Source organism: Mercurialis annua, linkage group LG3, assembly GCF_937616625.2.
Source record: "Mercurialis annua linkage group LG3, ddMerAnnu1.2, whole genome shotgun sequence".
In the NCBI taxonomy this organism is placed as follows: Eukaryota; Viridiplantae; Streptophyta; class Magnoliopsida; order Malpighiales; family Euphorbiaceae; genus Mercurialis; species Mercurialis annua.
The window spans coordinates 65,736,919-65,761,644 of NC_065572.1; the positions used below are offsets into that span (position 1 = coordinate 65,736,919).

At 29.9% G+C, this 24,726-nt stretch overlaps 1 long non-coding RNA gene across 1 annotated transcript; it reads right to left on the bottom strand.

The window, feature by feature from the left end:
* Positions 1-3,156: 3,156 nt before the first annotated feature.
* On the bottom strand, positions 3,157-5,216 carry LOC130015218 (uncharacterized). Its single transcript, XR_008790287.1, has 2 exons — positions 4,976-5,216; positions 3,157-3,730 (listed from the first exon to the last, which is right to left on the bottom strand). It is a non-coding gene; the product is annotated as an uncharacterized LOC130015218 (long non-coding RNA).
* Positions 5,217-24,726: the final 19,510 nt, after the last annotated feature.

The following is a 24,726-nucleotide window of genomic DNA, read 5'->3' on the forward strand; positions in this document are numbered from 1 at the left end:
TGATATAGAAGAATTATTGATTAGAATTTCAGGTTTTCCTACTATCTGACCTCACTGCAGAGTTATTACAACAAATGAAATGATATTCACTAATGAATTGGATTTGAGAAATTGTTGCAATTTGGTCCAAAATGTGGGATGATAAACATGTGTTTATTATGACTAGAATATATTGTGCTTAAAGTCTTTTGGATCTGTTGCATTCACATGCCAAGTTAGCTGGTAACTTTTGAATTTTTTACACTATTTTCGTCAAACCCATCTAACATACAAAAGTAACCCCACACTAACATTCTCTATTGCACGGAATTAATATATAGAACCACAATTAATATATTGCTATCTTAAAAGTGGTATAATTTTATATGATATAAGCGTCGGGCAACAAATTGTTTAGGTATGGATTCAATTCATACCACAAGCATTTTTCTTTTCAATTATATAAAAAAAATAATTTTATTTATATAAGTTTAAAAATTTTATTTATAGTTACATGTTACGAATTAAAAATAGGGTTAATCACCAAAAAATGCCAAACCTATACGTTTTGTGTCAATTATAGCCAAAACTCTAAAAATCGCCAGATTTAGCCAAACCTTATATGTTCTGTTTCTTTTTTAGCCATTTTTGAATCGAACAGGTTTTTATGACACCGTGTCATCCACGTCACCGCCAACTAAGCAATTGGCTAGTATGACAGCTGAAATATTTAAATAAGGTTTGGCTATAACTGACACAAAAGAAATAGGTTTGATATTTTTAGGTGAATAAACCAAATTTTAAATTCAAACCAATTTTTAAATTTAATAATTAGTAAATTATTATATCATTTATAAAATTTATTTATATTTAAAAATAATTAATATTTTCTATTTAATACTAATTAAAATTAATTTTAATTTTTTTATTAAACCTAATTAAATATAATAAATTTATATTATAATATACTTTAATGAATATATAACTAAAAAAATGAATTAATGTATTACTTAGTAATTAATGTTGAATTAAATTTGGTGAAAGTGTTTAATGTTCATGATGATTTTGAACTTGATTTATTATTTTTAATGTTTTGTTATGACTTGATTTAGGTAATAAATAAAATAGTTATGTGTAAATTAATGTAAGTTTTTGGCTGCCGAGTAAAATAACATATGCGTTTATACTTATAAACATCATGATATATATTGATTTCACCACAATGAGTTCCACCTTTTAAAAAAAATGAGAAAAAAATTACACTCGTCCTTAAATAAACAGTCTATTCAGTGATTATTTTTATGTTTATGTGTGTATAGTTGAATTATGAATACTGTCGTATGTTTGTTGTGTATATTACTCTCAGAATGTTCGTCAAAAAACGAACAATTAGATCTCAAACGGCGGCGGTGTCAACGAACCGACGATTGAAATTTTTTTAAAAAAAAATTAAGATGAATATGACATTTTTGTTTTTAATATAATTTAAATTAATTATATATACATCAAATATGTAAAAAAATTTATTAGAATTAATTAAATTTAGTAAAAAGAATAGATTAATTTTAATTAGCGTTAAATAAAAATATTATTTTTTTAATATATATGAATTTTATTATAATATAATTAATCATTTAATTATTTAATTTTAAAATTAGTTTTATTCACCAAAAAATACCAAAACTATACATTTTGTGTCAGTTATAACCAAACCTTACTTAAATATTTCAGCTGTCATGCCAGCCAATTGCTTAATTGGCGGTGACGTGGACGACACGGTGTCATAAAAATTGGTTTGATTCAAAAATGGATAAAAAAGAAACAGAACATATAAGGTATGGCTAAATCTTGCGATTTTTAAAGGTTTGACTATAATTGACACAAGACGTATAGGTTTGGCATTTTTTGGTGATTAAACCTTAAAAATATTATACTACTTTTAAGATAACAACACCTTATTGTGGTTCTATTATATTAATTTCGTTCTACTATGTTCATATGAATGGTATAAATTGATTGAACATGAAAGATCATATTTAATCAATTGAAAGGATCCTGATCCTTGTTAAAATAATATGGTCAATTAGCCGCCTTTTAAAGGAATATATTAATAATTTATATTAACTAATTCAAAAATATACATATAATTTTTTCAATTAATTATCTGCTTTGTGGTAGATCAAAATTATTATTTTTCTTCATAAAGATTTAAAATTTCCTCATAAATAAAGAGAAACCATTAATGTTTAAATATTTACTGTGAAATATGATTTGTATATTTTTAAATAGGCCTAATTACTTAAAAACCACTCAGCTTGTAACTTTTTTTCATTTATATCACGACCTAGGAAAATGTCACGACCCGATTCTCGGCATCGAGACCGGCGCTAGGGAATGGGAGTGGTTGCTCCGAAACCCGTAGCAAGCCTTAAAATACATTAAAAATCACTTAAAATTTTTCGCGGAATTCAAATCATTTTCGAACATTTTAAAATCGCAGTTTAAAACGTTCTCATCAAAATTACCATTTAAAAACATGCACATAATTTTCTCTTTAATTATTGCATTTTAGTTTCAAAACCATTTCTCTATGGTTTACCATGCATCTCACGTGCATACCATCTTCTATGGTAATTACTGCATTTCACTATGCAGGCCATTTCTCTATGGACTTAACCGCATTTCATTATGCAGATGCGCTCGCCGCATTTTATACTCGTGCAGTCGCTCGGACTTTCGCACAGCATTCACATATTACATATTATCAGAGTTTAAGCGTTATAATAAAATATAAAGCATAAATAAGTCCAACGACTACTAAGGTATCACCGTTCATTATTCTAGCTACTGCAACTCTAGACACACAAAGGAAAGTTATTCTCACTTATACAAGCCAGAGATTTCCGGAACAAGAAATTGGAAATCCACACGTCGAACTACTCGCCTGTAAAAATATTAAATTCAACGGGGTCAGTTATAAAAACTGGTGAATGCGTACAACATGTACTAATAAACATTAATATGAAAGCAATGCACTCCAGATTACCGATTCATATGAAACCCTAAACCATGATTCATGTTCCTATATGCTTTCAAAACAGGAAACATAAATATTCCACATCATTTCATCATATTCGGGTTAACCTTTTATTTTTCTTTGGCCGTATTTATTTTCTCTTTTTGTACTTTTAGCCAGTCAAATCCGATTATTCTTATTTTACGTATTTGAAAGTCCCAGACTCTTCTTACAATACAACGGATTTCGGCAGTACATAAATACTGTCGCCAATTTCACTTTTTTTAATAAAAGGTTCAACCTCTCAGATCTCGGCAGTTTGCTGACTGCCTTTGGTCGTCTATATTCCGTTGCCTCTGAAGATCTGTTCACACAGAGTCTAGGCCGTCGCCTGACTTTCCAGGCCGTCGCCAGGATTCACACAGCACATTCACATGCAACCCATTCTAAATGCAATACCGGTGATCACACAGCACTATTGCCGCCCAATAGTAAGCATGTTTCAATGAATATAAATCGGTTTCAACACTATGAATAGTTCATGCGATTTAAATTCAAAATAAAATAAAGCATTTGCAAATCATGTAAAGCAGTTCGCAATATTTTTAATACTAATATTTAGCAGTATAAGTTGTAAACACACTCACAGTACTCGCTTATTCCAATTATAAAAATACCACCCGTCGAATATTCAAAACCTTTGCTCGCCGGTTTCCGCGACAAAACTCGCTGGATCTAATTTAGAGATTAAACATTAATAAATGTAATAACTCTAAATTCTAGGATATACTCTAGACCGACTCAACCACATAAACCACATAATCACAAACCAAATTTGATTCCGACTATCTATATCCGCGTCATCGTATTTCTATACGATACACCACGTAGTTTATTTATTTTCAATAAATAAACATAGAATTATAATTCCATATAATTCTATCACACATTCAATTCACATAATTTTCTAAAAATACACTTTTAGAAAATCTCATCAAACATATCACAATTCACAAATATCCAAAAATATTTTTCCGTAAAATATTTTTGACCCGGGGCTCGGCCCCCCCCTTATTTTCTGCCAAAAACATTTCGGCACTAACTGCTGCCAACTGAGTTTAGGACTGAGCCAACATGCTCTATCCCCTCTACTCATACTCCGGTCACCGTATTCCGGTGGTTTTGGCCGGAAAACTCAAAAACGCTAAAAACGCTTAAAAATCCATTTTAAGCCATTTTTATACCGAAATTCATCAAAATCATTTTCAAATACATTTTTCATTTTTATCTTGTAAAAACAGCAGCCCAATATTTTTAAAATAATATTTTCCATTATTTTAACCATTAAAACCGAAATAACAATTAATAATCAAAACCGATTATTAATCCGTCAAAACACAACACAAAAATCATTTAAATTCCACAAATAATTATCAAACACATTTCATGAATTTTTCATAAATATTTTCTGCCCAGAAATTAAAATGACAGTTTTACCCTTTTTCCATAAATTTTAGCCGAATAGAGTTATTAAAATTTAAACCCGATTATTAAACCGCTAAAAATTAACCATTAAGCATTTAATTAACATCAACCTCAAATATAACTCATACATGAACCAATTTATTTCCAGAAATTAAAAATCATTTTATTTACCCTTTTTAAGCTATTTTTAAGCTTTAAAACAATTAAAAACCGAAACCCAACTAATTAAATTAACACCCGAATAAATTAACATTTTTAATCCACAAAAATCACACTTTAAAGCATATATAAATATCAACATATAGATCAGCCCAGAAATTTAAATAAATAATTTAATTTTCACGGAAAAAATTATTTAAAACCGAAACCCACGTAAATAACAACCAAAACTAGTTAATTAACCATCAAACATCAAATTTACACCATCCTAAGCATGTTTCTAGACCTCAACCAACATCAGTAAATAAAAACTAAGATTTGAGCTTGAAATTATACCTCAAACGAACATGCAAATATAGATTAATGATCTACGTAAGCTCCTCGTCAATTTCCGTTAAGAAAATTTTGAGAGAAAATCAAAGGATAAATTTTTGTGTTTTGAGCTTGAATGGTTCGGCACCCACACTCAAATGGAGAAGATGAAATAGAGACTTGGGCACCAAGTTTAGCTAGATAAAATATCTAGATATTTATTTGAAGTTTCAATTATTTACAAGTTTGCCATTATGGCATTCTTGTAAATAATTCGAACTCTAGGGGCAAAATAATTTCAACTTTACCAAATATTCAAAAACATTAAATCATATCATATGGGCTGTTTTTAAAATATTTTTGGGCTTTTAAAAATATTTAAAATAATTATTTTTACGGTTTTTAGTGAAAAATCACAAAATTCACTTTTAACACGTAAAATTGCCAAAAATCACATTTAAGGCAAACACATAGCAAACCACATTTTTACCCTTATAAATTCATCACGTGAATTTATTCACTATTTTCGAGGTCCTAATCAATTAAAATTGGACTCTAGCGAAAATAGACACTAATAATTCTACGGGGTATTACATTCACCCCTCCTTATAAGAAATTCGTCCTCGAATTTCAAAACAAACTATTACCTTGAGCAAACAAGTGGGGATATCGTTTCCGCATATCCGCCTCTGTTTCCCACGTACATTCCTCAATTGTACGGCTCCTCCAGAGCACTTTTACCATAGGTATCTCCTTACTACGGAGTTTCCTAATCTGGGTATCAACAATTTCTACGGGTTCCTCCTCATAAGATAGTTCCTCGTCTATCTCAACCTCCTGAGGTTGAATAAGTCTATGAGGGTCAGGTATATACTTCCTAAGCATCGACACGTGAAACACTGGATGTACTTGCGACATCTCAGACGGTAATGCTAACTTATAAGCTACCGCTCCTATTCGCTCAATAACCTCATAAGGCCCCGCATACCTCGGCGCTAGCTTTCCTTTCTTTCCAAATCGGATTACACCTTTCATAGGTGATATTTTAAGAAACACAAAATCTCCGACTTGAAATTCTATATCCTTTCTCCTCACATCAGCATAGCTCTTTTGCCGACTAAATGCAGTTTCTAAACGTTGCTTAATCAACGGCACTTTCTCAGACGTAATCTGAACTATTTCAGCTCCTGTCAACTTCCTTTCTCCAACTTCTTCCCAACAAATTGGAGATCTACACTTACGTCCATACAACGCCTCATACGGTGCCATCTCAATACTGGAATGATAACTATTGTTATATGAGAACTCTACTAACGGTAGATACTCATCCCAATGGCCTCCGAAATCTAAAACGCACATTCTTAACATATCCTCCAAAGTCTGGATAGTCCTTTCAGACTGTCCATCCGTTTGGGGATGAAACGCCGTACTAAAATCTAAATGCGTTCCTAAAGCCTCTTGCAGACTTTGCCAAAATCGGGATGTAGAAACTGATCCTCGATCTGACACAATTGACACAGGAACTCCATGTAAACTGACCACTTTGTCAATATAAATCTGTGCCAATTTCGCTGCCGTATAGGTAACCTTGATCGGAATGAAATGAGCCGACTTTGTCATTCGATCAACGATAACCCATATCGAATCAAAACCATGTTGCGACTTAGGCAATCCAACGACAAAATCCATGGTTATTCTTTCCCATTTCCATTCTGGTATTGGCAATTGTTGCAAAAATCCAAATGGTCTCTGATGTTCCAACTTCACTTGTTGGCATATCGGACACTTAGCAACAAACTCTGCTATATCCCTTTTCATACCATTCCACCAATACATCTCCTTAACATCGTGATACATCTTGGTAGAACCAGGATGAACACTATACTTAGATCCATGTGCCTCCATCATAATTCTCTGTTTCAATTCTTCTACGTTTGGTACGCACACCCTTGTACCAAATTTCAGAATACCATCTTTCAAATTATACTCAGAGTTCATTCCCTTTTGAACTTCTTCAATAACATGCTTTAGTTGAGGATCCGTTGTCTGAAGTTCCTTAATCTGATCATTCAGTGTAGGTTTAATCGTCATTTGAGCTAACAAACTCCCCAAATACGAAACCTCTAATTGAACTCCTTGATCAAACAACGAATGCACTTCTCTAATCATTGGTCTCTTCTCAACTAAAGTAACATGAGCTAAACTTCCTGCTGATTTTCTGCTCAACGCATCAGCTACTACGTTAGCTTTGCCAGGATGATACTGTATCGTACAGTCATAATCCTTTAGCAACTCCATCCACCTCCTCTGTCTGAGATTCAACTCTCGTTGATCAAATATGTATTTCAGACTCTTGTGATCAGTGAATATTTCGCATTTTGCTCCATATAGGTAATGTCTCCAAATCTTTAATGCGAATATCACTGCTGCTAATTCTAGATCATGGGTTGGATAATTAACTTCATGCTTTTTCAACTGGCGAGAAGCATAAGCTATAACTCTACCATGTTGCATCAGTACACATCCTAACCCGATCCTAGAAGCATCACAATAGACTGTAAGTCCATCACTACCAGAAGGTAATGCCAGAACTGGAGCTGTTGTCAAACACTCCTTCAGCTTCTGGAAACTCACTTCACATTGATCAGTCCAGATGAACTTCGCGTTCTTCTGAGTTAGCTTAGTTAATGGTGCAGACAACTTAGAAAAGTCTTGCACAAACCGTCTATAATAACCAGCTAAACCCAAGAAACTACGAATTTCTGTCACTGAACTTGGCCTTTTCCAATCCATCACAGCTTCAATCTTTGTAGGATCCACCTTAATCCCACTTTGAGATACTACATGTCCCAAAAATGCTACCTCTTCTAACCAAAACTCACACTTCGAGAATTTGGCATAAAGCTGATGATCTCTCAAAGTTTGTAACACAATCCTTAAGTGTTGCGCATGCTCCTCTCTTGTGCGCGAATAAATCAAGATATCATCTATGAACACTATCACGAATTGATCTAGAAACGGTTTAAAAATCCGATTCATCAAATCCATGAAAGCCGCTGGTGCATTTGTCAATCCAAATGACATCACCAAAAATTCATAATGACCGTATCTTGTTCTGAATGCAGTCTTTGGAATATCATCATTTCTGATCTTCAACTGATGATAACCAGACCTCAGATCAATCTTCGAAAAGTACCTCGCTCCTTGCAATTGATCGAATAAATCGTCAATTCTGGGTAAAGGATACTTATTCTTGATTGTGACCTTATTGAGTTGTCTGTAATCTATACAGAGTCTCATAGATCCATCCTTCTTCTTAACAAACAACACAGGTGCTCCCCAAGGTGAGACACTTGGTCGTATAAATCCACGATCAATCAATTCTTCTAATTGATCCTTCAACTCCTTTAGTTCTGCTGGTGCCATACGATACGGAGGTATCGATATTGGACTTGTACCAGGAACTAGATCAATACAGAATTCAATCTCTCGATCTGGTGGTAATCCAGGTAACTCTTCTGGAAACACATCAGAATACTCCAAAACTACTGGTACATCCTTCACATTTCCAACTTCCTTCTGAATATCTCGTACCAGAGCTAAAAATCCTTGACATCCTTTACTTAACATCTTTCTCGCTTTCAAAGCCGAGACTAAACTCTTTGGGGTTTCCAACTTCTCTCCCCGTATAGAGATAAGTTCAGTTCCAGGTGCATGGAACGTCACTATCTTCTCTCTACAATCCACATTTGCATAATGTCGCGACAACCAATCCATTCCTAGGATGACGTCGAATTCTAAGACATTAAGCAACAACAAATCCGCAAGCAATTCTCGCTCTCCAATTAACACAGAACACGACGGATAAACTACAGTAACGTCTATGCTTTCGCCTACAGGTGTAGCTACTAACAATGGGTTTTGCAAAATCACAGGTTGAATTCCTAATTTTAATGCAAAACTCGACGATACAAATGAATGCGTAGCACCGGGATCAAATAAAATTGATGCATCATGCGAAGATATTGAAAATATACCTTGCACTACCGCATTCGACGCATTCGCCTCTTGAGGATTGATCGCAAAAACTCTAGCCTGCCCTCCGCTAGCAGTTGCTCCAGATCCTCGTCCGCCTGTGGTCCTTCCTCCACCACGATTACCAAAACCATATCCTCTTCCACGTTGTCCATTAAACACATTTTGGTTCTGTGCCTGCCCAGACACTGCAGGATATACAGGTCTAGGTTGTTGAAACACTGGTTGAACAACACTAGCACTTGAACCTTGTGGTCCAGACATAGGACATTCTCTTGAGAAATGACCTTGCTGTCCACATGTGTAACAACCTCTCGTCATAAAGCATATCCCAAAATGCTTCTTCCCACAAGTATTACATAGTGGTACTGTTCCTCCTGAACTTCGTCCACTAGAACTTGATCCAGACATACTAAACCTCCTATCTTTCTTTCCTTTCTTAAATCCTTTACGATATGGTCCAGTGAACCTGTTCGTATTCGAACTAGCAGTTCCTTCTCTTACGAGCTCACTAGTAACATTGATCTTTCCAAATTGGATCAAAGTACTTTCCATCTGACGTGCACTATCGATGATTTGCACCAAATCCTTCCTTACATCAGATAGCAATCCAATATATTCGGGTCCTAGCCCCTTAATAAACCTTGAATTCACCCTATCTCTATCCAACATCAGATATCACATCGTTATGAACGGACTCCTCATCATGAACATTCTCCTCTTGAATGTTTTCCTCATGCTGATCAGCCATTCTGATCAAAGCACGTCGTCTATTAAAATCTATCTAAGCGTTCTAATCGTATACTATCAGGCTCTACTTACTCCTAACAAGCATACAGACTCGACCCTAGAGCACAGCTGGGAATATTTAAAAACAAATGATGACTTAACAAATGACATGACCGAAAATCCTATATGTTGCAGTAGACTCTATACCAATTTCCTAGGTTCACATTCCATACGGTATATAACAATGATACCACCTTTACCACCTTTACTATCAACCACTTTTCGACTATCACTCAGTCAGTGGAAATGATACCAACTTTCATTACTCCTTTCACATATTAGTAATAGTTTAAGACTATAAACCATCACTTTGATATCAAACTCGACAATGGCCCGTTTTTCGACCATTGCTCTGATACCACCTTTGTCACGACCCGATTCTCGGCATCGAGACCGGCGCTAGGGAATGGGAGTGGTTGCTCCGAAACCCGTAGCAAGCCTTAAAATACATTAAAAATCACTTAAAATTTTTCGCGGAATTCAAATCATTTTCGAACATTTTAAAATCGCAGTTTAAAACGTTCTCATCAAAATTACCATTTAAAAACATGCACATAATTTTCTCTTTAATTATTGCATTTTAGTTTCAAAACCATTTCTCTATGGTTTACCATGCATCTCACGTGCATACCATCTTCTATGGTAATTACTGCATTTCACTATGCAGGCCATTTCTCTATGGACTTAACCGCATTTCATTATGCAGATGCGCTCGCCGCATTTTATACTCGTGCAGTCGCTCGGACTTTTGCACAGCATTCACATATTACATATTATCAGAGTTTAAGCGTTATAATAAAATATAAAGCATAAATAAGTCCAACGACTACTAAGGTATCACCGTTCATTATTCTAGCTACTGCAACTCTAGACACACAAAGGAAAGTTATTCTCACTTATACAAGCCAGAGATTTCCGGAACAAGAAATTGGAAATCCACACGTCGAACTACTCGCCTGTAAAAATATTAAATTCAACGGGGTCAGTTATAAAAACTGGTGAATGCGTACAACATGTACTAATAAACATTAATATGAAAGCAATGCACTCCAGATTACCGATTCATATGAAACCCTAAACCATGATTCATGTTCCTATATGCTTTCAAAACAGGAAACATAAATATTCCACATCATTTCATCATATTCGGGTTAACCTTTTATTTTTCTTTGGCCGTATTTATTTTCTCTTTTTGTACTTTTAGCCAGTCAAATCCGATTATTCTTATTTTACGTATTTGAAAGTCCCAGACTCTTCTTACAATACAACGGATTTCGGCAGTACATAAATACTGTCGCCAATTTCACTTTTTTTAATAAAAGGTTCAACCTCTCAGATCTCGGCAGTTTGCTGACTGCCTTTGGTCGTCTATATTCCGTTGCCTCTGAAGATCTGTTCACACAGAGTCTAGGCCGTCGCCTGACTTTCCAGGCCGTCGCCAGGATTCACACAGCACATTCACATGCAACCCATTCTAAATGCAATACCGGTGATCACACAGCACTATTGCCGCCCAATAGTAAGCATGTTTCAATGAATCTAAATCGGTTTCAACACTATGAATAGTTCATGCGATTTAAATTCAAAATAAAATAAAGCATTTGCAAATCATGTAAAGCAGTTCGCAATATTTTTAATACTAATATTTAGCAGTATAAGTTGTAAACACACTCACAGTACTCGCTTATTCCAATTATAAAAATACCACCCGTCGAATATTCAAAACCTTTGCTCGCCGGTTTCCGCGACAAAACTCGCTGGATCTAATTTAGAGATTAAACATTAATAAATGTAATAACTCTAAATTCTAGGATATACTCTAGACCGACTCAACCACATAAACCACATAATCACAAACCAAATTTGATTCCGACTATCTATATCCGCGTCATCGTATTTCTATACGATACACCACGTAGTTTATTTATTTTCAATAAATAAACATAGAATTATAATTCCATATAATTCTATCACACATTCAATTCACATAATTTTCTAAAAATACACTTTTAGAAAATCTCATCAAACATATCACAATTCACAAATATCCAAAAATATTTTTCCGTAAAATATTTTTGACCCGGGGCTCGGCCCCCCCCTTATTTTCTGCCAAAAACATTTCGGCACTAACTGCTGCCAACTGAGTTTAGGACTGAGCCAACATGCTCTATCCCCTCTACTCATACTCCGGTCACCGTATTCCGGTGGTTTTGGCCGGAAAACTCAAAAACGCTAAAAACGCTTAAAAATCCATTTTAAGCCATTTTTATACCGAAATTCATCAAAATCATTTTCAAATACATTTTTCATTTTTATCTTGTAAAAACAGCAGCCCAATATTTTTAAAATAATATTTTCCATTATTTTAACCATTAAAACCGAAATAACAATTAATAATCAAAACCGATTATTAATCCGTCAAAACACAACACAAAAATCATTTAAATTCCACAAATAATTATCAAACACATTTCATGAATTTTTCATAAATATTTTCTGCCCAGAAATTAAAATGACAGTTTTACCCTTTTTCCATAAATTTTAGCCGAATAGAGTTATTAAAATTTAAACCCGATTATTAAACCGCTAAAAATTAACCATTAAGCATTTAATTAACATCAACCTCAAATATAACTCATACATGAACCAATTTATTTCCAGAAATTAAAAATCATTTTATTTACCCTTTTTAAGCTATTTTTAAGCTTTAAAACAATTAAAAACCGAAACCCAACTAATTAAATTAACACCCGAATAAATTAACATTTTTAATCCACAAAAATCACACTTTAAAGCATATATAAATATCAACATATAGATCAGCCCAGAAATTTAAATAAATAATTTAATTTTCACGGAAAAAATTATTTAAAACCGAAACCCACGTAAATAACAACCAAAACTAGTTAATTAACCATCAAACATCAAATTTACACCATCCTAAGCATGTTTCTAGACCTCAACCAACATCAGCAAATAAAAACTAAGATTTGAGCTTGAAATTATACCTCAAACGAACATGCAAATATAGATTAATGATCTACGTAAGCTCCTCGTCAATTTCCGTTAAGAAAATTTTGAGAGAAAATCAAAGGATAAATTTTTGTGTTTTGAGCTTGAATGGTTCGGCACCCACACTCAAATGGAGAAGATGAAATAGAGACTTGGGCACCAAGTTTAGCTAGATAAAATATCTAGATATTTATTTGAAGTTTCAATTATTTACAAGTTTGCCATTATGGCATTCTTGTAAATAATTCGAACTCTAGGGGCAAAATAATTTCAACTTTACCAAATATTCAAAAACATTAAATCATATCATATGGGCTGTTTTTAAAATATTTTTGGGCTTTTAAAAATATTTAAAATAATTATTTTTACGGTTTTTAGTGAAAAATCACAAAATTCACTTTTAACACGTAAAATTGCCAAAAATCACATTTAAGGCAAACACATAGCAAACCACATTTTTACCCTTATAAATTCATCACGTGAATTTATTCACTATTTTCGAGGTCCTAATCAATTAAAATTGGACTCTAGCGAAAATAGACACTAATAATTCTACGGGGTATTACAGAAAATTTTCAATTATACCCTATTTTTGATTTTTATATTTCGTTTGTACCGCAAGAATAATTTTTTTGATAATTTAATTAATTTAAAGATGAAAATATTAAAAATAAGATATATAAATGATTAACATTAACGTTTTATTAGAATATAGGTTAAAAATGAAGGACTAATTTAAACGTTTTTTAAAAGAAAATAGGTCAATTCAACTCATTAGGGTAGAGATGAAACATAAAAAAATCAAAAATAGGGTACAATTGAAAATTTTCCTAGGTCATGGTATAAATAAAAAAAATTATAAGACGGGTGGTTTTTAAGTAATTAAGTCTTTTAAATAGATGCAAGTTAGAGCAATTTTTAGATGAATCAAAATCACTGTACAGAGTCGTGAAACATTTTCTTAAAGTATGTTTTGGTGAACCAAATCCACCATTTAATATAACTAGGGATCACGAATTTCTAATTAAATTAATAGTTTATATAAATCAGAAATTTTATGATACCTAGTTATATGTAGATGTATGATTTATTTTGAAATAATTATTCAGTTTTAGTTATTATATTGAATCGAATGCCAATTAATTCATATTCGAGACCAGTTGAACTATATAGAGTTTTTTTGAAGAGTTACTAATGGTAAAAGTCCATGTAACCATTAAAGGGGATTATTGTTAGGTTATAGATGCAGACAGCAGATATATAAAAGAAAGACAATCCTGCACTAACTAATTATATTATAACATGTCATTAAAACAGTGGTATTATCGTAATTTTAAATATTATTTTTTTACAATTTTTTGATAGTGATATTACAATAATGTCATTATTTTAATGACGTATTATAATATAATTGGTTTAATTCATAAATTACATAGTACACTGAATCTATCTAAATATTTATCCTTCACACTAGCACTTTTGTTTCCTTTGTAAATAGAAAATGGGAGAAATTTTAATATATTGCCGCCCATGATGAACCTCCATGACTAATATATTATTAACAATCAATATATAAATTATAATAGATTTGGCTGGTTCTTGGAAATTTGCTAACGAAGACTTCAAACATAATATATTAGATTTTGTGAATTTTGGTACTATATTAAAAAAAAAAATTAGAAAACTTATTCTCTACGAATTCATCTGAATTAAAATTACTTTTCATATTTGAGAGTTCCTTACGAAGACTTCAAACATAATATATTAGATTTTGTGAATTTTGGTACTATATTAAAAAAAAAAATTAGAAAACTTATTCTCTACGAATTCATCTGAATTAAAATTACTTTTCATATTTGAGAGTTCCTTATAAATTTTAATTTCCTATATATATATATATATATATATATATATATTCTTTTTTGAATTTTTATATAAATTGAGTGTGTTTTTCTACTGTTCTTTAAGTATTATTATATATAATATTTATTTATTTATTTGATAGGAATCATCAAATAATATTTGTGGCTGAAACTTGTAACAAACAAATATAGTATAATCTATTTTATTATCTTGCGAAGTTTCTTAGAAATTTCTGAGCTTCTTCACCTGCATTATAATTTTTAGGTTATAGTTTATTTTCGTAAAGTATAATAATTAGCAAAAAAAATTCGTTTGTTTTTGTTTTAGCTGGTTAACATTCATTCACCAATCATGTATCAAATTAATTGACATTAAAAATCAAAGATCAATATATTTTTGCTATAAAAATGAAATGGTTTTACGGTTATAACCGTTTTAAATTTTAAAAATATTTTATTATGTTATTTATCTTTAACCTTCTTTATGAAATTTTTGTACTATGAAAGATTTGCTCGTCTCTTTTTCATAAAAAGTTTGTCAGGTAACTGTTGAATCAGAGGTTATGCCTGCAATTTTTAATATAATTAAAAAATCATTTATTTTGCAGTTGAATGAAAAAGTTTATTTGAGAATTTTATTTTATTTGCAAACAGTTTAATAATATATTTTTTTAGTTTGATAAGTAGATATGCGAATCGCACAGTACTTTTACTAGCGCAAAATATTTATTACATGTTAGATGATTAAGTTTGGATTTTGAATTTTCTCGATTTTTTTATGTATTATTTTGTTTAATGAAATTTGATACTTAAAAGATTCAATTTAGTTGTGTTAGACTCAAAATTTAAAATGTGAATAGGAATAGAAATGAGATTGAAATAATAGCAATGAAAATGATCATTTTTCATATGTTGAAGATCAGTTTAACTTTTTTTCATATATTTTTTTATTGATATATAATGTTAATTTAATTTTTAAATAACAAATTAACTATATGGTAATATAAAAAGAATCTTTTTATTAATTTTTTATTTTTATTATATTATAAAAACAATAAATAATATGTTTTATTATTTTCAATAAAAATGTTATCCATATTATATTTTATTCTTATTAAATTGCATTTAGTTTCTATAAAAAAAGTTTATTTCTATAATGAATTATGATAAAATAAACATTACAATAAGAATTATTTATTGATATCATTTTCATTCAATTTAGTAATTCTTTCCAAAATTAGATTTGATATTATATTTTTTTCCTTCTACTGTTATTATGATAGAAAAATCACTATCAATATAGCTTTTATTTTATATAATTTTGAAGATAGAGTTTATTGAATATTATACTTCAAAAAATATTTTTTATAATTATAAAGAGAGAGTGTTCATTTACAGGGACAAAATTTTGGATAGTAAAGATAAAAATTGTTTTTCAAAATGTATTACATGCCAAATTTTTGCAGAGAATATTTGAATTAATTTTCTTAATCACCGCAATTTTTTTAATTTCTATTCATATTTATGAAATTGTTAAACTTAAATTTATAATTGTAAAATATTATCTTGTTAATAAAACTCTTAAAAAATAATGTAATAATTACCTAATGAAAGATTAATGAGAAAGAGGAAATTGATAAAAAAACACTATATTTTATTGATTGGCGTTTGAAAGTACTTAGAGAGATAAAAATAATATAAAATGACAAAAAATAGTAGTAAATTGTTAGTAATAGAAGATTTTTTAAATATATGTGCATGTGTGTGTGATTGTCTGAGTCTTTTTTTTATTAATATAGACACCGTTATGTCAACAAAAGATATTTTATTATTATATATTAGTAAATATGAAATTTAAAAAATATGAGTAAATGAGACACTCATGAAATAAAAAAAGTGCACTTTTCCTCTCTTTTTCTAAAAAAACTCTCCTCCTTTTTAAAAACCTCTCATCAAAATTTTGAGTTTGAGGAAAGCCGGAAAACCATTTCATCCACTTTTGTCTTTTTATTTCTTTATTTTCTATCCCTTTATTCAATAAATTTCTCCTTTTGGAAGCGTTTTTTGGTTGAATTAATTTTTTAAGATGATTTTTCTTATTACATGTCGAATTTTTTGGATCATTTCAAAGATTTTTAGTGTTTGTTGGAGCTTTATTTTCAAACTTTGATGATCCAAAATATTTTGATGTGGGTATGGTGTTTGTTTGTTATATTTTTGTTGGGACTTGTTGAAGATGCGGATGAAGGTAGGGAGCAAGCGAGTTCAAAGGCGAAATTGGACGAGTTCATGGTTCTAACCCCGCTCCTTGAAAAATTCAAGTGCTAGATTTAGCGGATTCCGGCTTAAACTATGCCCTTTCGATTAATTTTTTGCTTGTTTTCTATAAACTTCATGTGTATTTTAATTATTATTTTTTAATTTGTATTTTGAAAATTTATATGATTAGATTTTATCAATATGATTTTCATTAATTTGTAAATTTGATCTTATCAATCTAATTCATAGCTTTGAAAAAAAAAAATTGCATTTTAGGTCGAAAGTGGTATATAGTCTACAGTTGTGGTTTTCATAATAAGTTCGTGAGTATTTTTTTGATACATTATCTAGTTCATTTAATTCTAATAATTATTCCGGTTAGATGAAATAAGATGATTCCCATAAGTTGTTGGCCACTTGGATGTATCCACGCGTTTGACCATATGTGAAGAATTTTATACTTGTGGATAAAATAATTAAATATCAGATTTAATTCAATTATTTTAGATTTTTAAATTGATGGGATCACTTGCGATTTTTATTTTGAACTCATAAATGTATTTTCTCGTAAAAAAATAGAGCGTTTTTATTCTCATCGTGTAGCATTAAATTAAATTAAGTTGCGCGATTGGGTCTCTAATTACTGTTTTATTGAATCTAAAAAAGTTACTGTTTTATTAAAAAGTAAATTAAAAGAAAATTATCTGAAATACGTATCTTTGAAAGATTTGCTGACAAATATAGAAATAAGAAGATGAAATTCTACATCAATTGGTCCATACATAAATAATCAATAGATGCAAACAAATCGAAGAGTAAGTTGTGTGATTAGATAATACATAATAAATATAAAAATAACAGAATAGCACCTCATTAAAATAAAACAACAAAAAAAGAAAAGGACATTGAAGTATTATACATTATGCACTTTGATGGTTACTAGTCAAAGAAAATGATTTATGTTGCAATTTATCATGAAAGACACTCTATTGATTTTATTCGGTTGAATTCAACTCTATAATTTATTTTACTGTTAATTACATATAAAATTACCATCTTTCGCAAAATCTCAACAATAACACGACTTTTAAAATGTGTCAATTTAGGGCACCATTTTTCGTTTCTTTTCAAAAACATCATCTGTAATTTTTAGTGGCGTTTTTGCTGACATGACATGACACGTGACACTCACATCGGGTGTTCAAGTCAGCAAAATTTTACTTAAAAATATGTTCATGTTGTTTTTGAAAATAAATAAAAGGTGATGCCCTAAATTTATACGTTTTAAAGGTCGTGTTATTTATGAGATTTCGTGTAAAGGTGGTGATTTAATATGTAATTAACCCTTTATTTTACTTATAAATAATTTATTTAGTAGAAAAAATTAATTTTATAAAAGTTAAAGATTAAATATTTAAATAAATCAAATACAATTATATTTATTTATAAATTAATTTCATTAAATTTTATAAAATTCATTTTAATCAAATAATCTATTAATTTCATTTGAGGTTTTCGATTTTGAATTGTGTTATAATATTTTATTCATGTAAATAAAATACTAAATCATGAACTATAAATTTTGATATAATTGTCACATATTGTAAAATCGACGGATCAGATTGTCAAGAATTACTTTTAAATATATTTTATTTTGGCCAAAAATATGAATATATAAAATCATTCTGTGATATATTTAAATGTATCAATTTCGTATAAAAAAGACCAATTTGAACAATATAAAAAGATCAAGGGGCATTCAAGCAAACATTTAATCCATTTATATCATTATAGCTTGGCCAAACACATATTTGGGTCCCTACACTATTATTTTTTTCCAACTTAAGTCCCCAAACTATAAAACGTTTAAAATAAGTCCCTGCAATATCAAAAGTCTCTGATTTAAGTCCCTCCGTGCCATTCCGTTAGAGAGTGAGATACAAACGCTTGACTCTGAGATTGGTTGTAGTTAAAATTTATGAAATTAAAATTTTGAGTCCTTACACTATAATTTTTTTACCATTTGAGTCCTTGCACTACAAATCTAACTTAAATTTTTAGTTACTCAAAATTAACTAATTCAAAATAAATTAATTTAGTTAAATAAAATAAATATTTTTAAAAATATGATATTTTGAAGATTGCGAGGTAGATGAACAGTTTTAATATATTTAATTTTTTTATAAAAATAAAAAATTAATAGTATAATGTATAAATAAAAAAATTATTTTTATTTAATTAAATTAATAAATTTTAAATAATCAAAATTTTAAATTTAATTGCAAAAAATTTATTAATAGTTGGAGATGATTCTAGTTTTGGAAATGCTAAAAACATTTAATAACATTAAAAAGAAAAGAAAATAAAAATTATTATTAATATTATTTAAATTATGTGATAGAAGGACTTACAATTGATGTTTCTAATAGTGTAAGGACTCAATTTGGAAAAAAATGATAGTGCAGAGACCAAAATAGCATTTTTAATTTGTAATTGTTAACGTCATCCACAATCCGTTAACTTGCACAATGATAGGGACTTAAAATAGATGTTTTTAATAGTGCAGGGATTTATTTTAAACGTTTTATAGTTCAGGGACTTAAGTTGGAAAAGAGTGATAGTGCAGGGACCCAAATATGTGTTTGGCCTTATAGCTTAGATAAAACTTTACCACTTACGCTCGTGTGGGGGATCATGTCACCTTCAAAAGTATCAATCAAGAGGAAATTCAAAGTCAAATTAAGTGCTCAAATTGTCAACCATTTTTGTAATGAAGAAACAAGTTCTAGTTGGATTGGGTAGTTCTTATATGACTTCTTCCCCCACAATATTAAAATTAATTATTATCATAGAAATTTTCGTATTTTCAAATTGCATCATTGTGTTTTATTAATAAACTTTCAAAATTAGTAGGCTATGAATTGTAGACTAAATATAAAGTTAATACATTGTTCTAGATATGTAAATTACATAAGTTTTATGTTAATATGGACTTTATCATAAATATTAAGAAAAATGAACAAATTGTCCTCAAATTTGTGTTTTGGAGTTAAGTAAGCACATTTTAATTGTTTTGGATCAATTAGATTTTCAAATTTATGTTTTCGGATCAAATAAATCATTTTAAATTTTATCAGTCAATTATGTCCACAATTCTCTTAAATTTGGTCAAGTAATCCAAAAAATATATACCTCAAACGCGGACCAATTTGACCACAAACACAAATTTGAAGATCTATTAACTCGAAAATATAAATTTGATAATCTAATTTATTCAAAAAAATTAAAATAAACTTATTTGATTTCGAGACATAAATTTCAAAGTGTTGACCCTTTGTTTTTTTAAAAATACATATAGTTATACACAATTTAAGCTAAAACTACTTCAACATTTAAAATTGGGTTAAAATAAATGTTGTTAAACTCAATTTGATGCTCGAACCGTTGAAGAAAGAGTGAAAGATTAGAAGTTCAACCGATGTTTAACTCATACTATAGCTTACAAAGATATATAATACGTTCAAATAATATTTTGTTAAAATACAGACTTATAGCATTAGTGCTTACTGTTCTACCGTATATAATTAATGTTTACTAGTTAAAGATTAAAGAATTTCACTAGTCTTTTTTTCTTCTTTAACTTTCAAATGCCCAAACTTAAACCCTAACATATCCAAATTCTATTTTTTCAGTTGAGTAAAGGTGGTGGTGTGGGTCTAACTCTAACCTAGATAGTTAAGATGTATATAAATACACAAAGAGATCATGGATTCGAATCCTACCTCCATAACTAACAATTACATAGAAATTATAAGAGTCGTACAACATTTTTGACAAAAAAAAATTAAGTAAAGGTAATGTTTAATCGAACTAGGCCGGACCAGATTAAATTTAGCGGGCAATGTATATGGTTCAACAGATTAACCGGTCGGATTTGAAGAGTTTCAATGACCCTTAACACATAAGGTTGTTATAGTAACCTGAAACCATAACTAGTACAGTACTCCAGTTCATGGCTATTCCGATCAAACCGACTGGTCTGGTTCAGGTTTGACAATCACGGTGAAAATTCTAAAAAAATTATATCTTATTTAGAATTATAAAAGGTAAAAATGGATCCATAAATTTTACATCGGTATAGGCTTTTTTTTTGAAATGAAAATTTATAGTATTAATTAAAAGCTGATTGATCAGCCAATATATAAAATTTGAAATCGGAGGGATACCTCTTAACTGATTAGATAAACTAAAATGGTCATATGCTACTGCATGAGATTTTCTATAAAAATTAAAACAACATTTATGCATCTTCAATTAAGCTAAAATAGTCATGTGCTATCAAACTGATAATATTACAAAGCAAAAAGTTATTGTCGAAGACATCCATTCTAACCTTTGAAATAAAGGTAATTAGATTAGCTTCGCTTGCCATGATAATACTAACTTTAATCGCACGACTGCTACAGCTAGCAACTATAACTTCATCGTTAAAATCCGTAATCACATCTTATGTGATACATCTCTTCTCTTGGATATTAAAGTCATCATCGATATTGACGCAAAACATACCTATATATGGTGAAATCCGTCGTAAGATGGTGACTCTGATTGTTTCAGAGATCCAAGGCATTTGCACCGCAAAAAACAATTTCATCGCCATAGATGAAAAATAAACTATTTTTAATTTCGATTATATTAGATCTAATCCCAATTAATAATAATATGGTAGAAAATAATTTATAATCTAGACCAAAATTGGCAAAGAAAAAAACTTTATTCAAAACTAAAGATAAAAACTATGAAAAAATTAGAAAAAAACTGAATTTGAGAGATTGGGGAGGTAATTTTTGGTTAAAAATGTCAAAAAACCACCTTACAAATGAACAAGAAAAAGAAAATTTACTAGAATTTGAGAGGTTTCTAAAAAAAAGACGGCTATGGTTTCTTTTTTTAAATTTCTCCATCGGCATGGTTTTTAGACATGGTAAATTCATGCGAAATTGGATACAAGCTATTAAATTAATTTAAGCGAATTGAATAAAATCGTTGCAAATATATAAAATTGGACTAAAATTTTAAACTCTAAACTAAAGATACAAAAATTTGAAAAATTAATCATTTAATCCGTTCGGATATTAAAATACCTGTAAATATGATATAGTTATGTATGTTCAATAAATTAAATATGTAAATTAAGGAAGAAGAATGCATTTGTTAACAAAGTAAAGAAGTGAATGATTATTCTTTTTTTTTTCTTGTTTGATCTCTTGTGTCAAATTAAGAGGCAAAAAATAACATCATCCTAAACCCTAGCCGTCTCTCTCTTTGAGAAACCTCTCAAACCCTACTAAGTTTTCTTCTTTTTGTCATTTGGGAGGTGGTTTTGGGCCATTCTTAGCCTAAAATCACCTCCCTAATCTTTCATATTCAGTCTTTTTAGCTTTCTCCATAGTTATTGTCTTTAATTTTAAATAAAATTTCTTTCTTGGCCATTTATGATCTAGATCTAGAAATTATTTTCTATTCTAGTATCTTAATTTCATTATACTGATCTAATCGAAATTAAGAGTAGTTTTTTTTCATCGTTAGAGATGAAATTGTTTTTTGCGATGCAAGCGACTTGGATCTCTAAAACAATTAGAGCCACCATCTTACGACGGATTTCACCAAATATCGGTATGTTTTGCGTCAATATCGATGATGTCTTTAATGTTCAAGAGAAGAGATATGTCACAGAAGATGTGATTAGGTACTTTAACGATGAAGTTATAGCTGCTAGCTGTAGCAGTCGTGCGATTAAAGTTAGTATTATCATGGCAAGCGAAGCTAATCTAATTTCCTTTATTTTAAAGGTCGTAATGGATGCCTTCAACAACAACTCTTTGCTTTGTAATATTATCAGTTTGATAGAAAATGACTACTTTAGCTTAATTGAGATACATAAATGTTGTTTTAATAGAAAATCTCATGTGGTAGCATATGACTATTTTAGTTTATCTAATTGGTTGGGGCATGTCCCTCCGATTATCAAATTCTATATATTGGCGGATCAATCAGCTTTTGATTAATAGAACTTTTTATCTCAAAAAAAAAAAAATTAAATATGTAATAGTTTTGGATCAAAGAAAAAACTGCTGCACAATGACCTTAAACTAATATCCTATCAATTTAACATTTAACTAGTTCAACCACCAGTGTTTAATTAAATTCTACGGTTTTTGTTCTTTTGCAGATTTTTTCCAATTTATAGAGGTTAAATATATTTTTGATATGTAAAAAAGAACTAACTGATTGACCTCAAAGTTACGGTTAAATTGGTTGAACCGACCAATCTGATTTGATTTTTAAAACATTGATACAAAGAACATGATTCAAGTTTGAGACTAAAGACAAATGCTATTTGCTTTGAGATTGAGAAGATAAACAAATATTAATTAAAGAAACAGAAGAATAATGATAATATTAATCAAAATCAAAGCCAAACTGTACAGATTCATTAGCCTAATCCAGCCTATAACAATAAAACTTTGATTTTTCTATGGTCCAATTAAGACCACATTTAGTTTATAGAAATGCAGTTAATTAACACATACGTGGTTCACGTTTTAGGAATCACAAATTCATGGTCGTACTTCAAAGTTCAAAATAATTTTCCATATTAAATTATCTAACTATACAAAAATATTTCATATTTTAAATATTTTTCTATACTCAAAAAATTTAAATTGTATTTAAATTTTTAATTTCAATAATATCTCACGTTTCCGAATTGGTTTTGATTTTAGACATGGATAAACTTAGTTACTCAACACAACTGAATATCCCGTCAAAAAAAAAAAACACAACTGAATAGGATGTTTCAGTTAATATTCATATCTACGTGCAATTGTTCTTTCAACTTTTTTTAATAAAATTTTCCTTAAAAGAATCAATTATATATGTAGTTAGATAAAAAATTATTATATCTTTTAAACTTCATCACTTGATATTTTAAAAATTTAAAATCTTCATTTTCTTTTAAAATTTATTGATTATTTTTAATATTTGAATTTTTGTTTTTATTCATACACATTTTGAAGGATAAAATATATACATGTTCGTTAAATCTCAACTTCCATCTGCATTGAATATCATACAAGTAAAATTTGCAATGCGATGAAGAAATTCACAGCATTGTCCGCCTAGAATGTCCACTCCGACGTTGGCGCTTCAAAGACGATTCACTCACTAGCCGACATGATCCATGTGAATGAGTGCCTGATCATCCGCAACCGTCCATGCAAGGTATTTTCAAGGTTTTCTTTTTCTATTTTTATTACACTTTTTAATACGGTATATGTTGATGTACGAATCAGATTGTTCATATTATACGATCATCTACCGCAGCTCGCCCCACCTTCTCTCTGCCCACTAGCACATAAGCCACTTTCAGCAACACTTACTTAGTAGCAGTTACAAAACTGTTACAATAACATATATAATGCAACAGTTAGGTTACGGTTGAAAACCGTTGCAAAGAATTTGATAAATTTGCATATTTTGTAACATATAGCAACAGATACATAAAACTGTTACATTAACTTAAGAAAATGCAACAATTTGACTGAACATAGCAACACTTTAAAACTGTTACCTCATCTTAAATACAAAATATTACATATTTTTTTAGGTTAGTTGTATTTTGGAGAATAATATTCTTTAAATGAAGTGGATTTTTGGAGTTTAAAAAATACAGTTATATTGTTTTAAAATTATTAGTACTACTTTTTAGTTTAATTTTTTAATTTGAACTTCTTCATTTCACAGGTAAGAATTTAT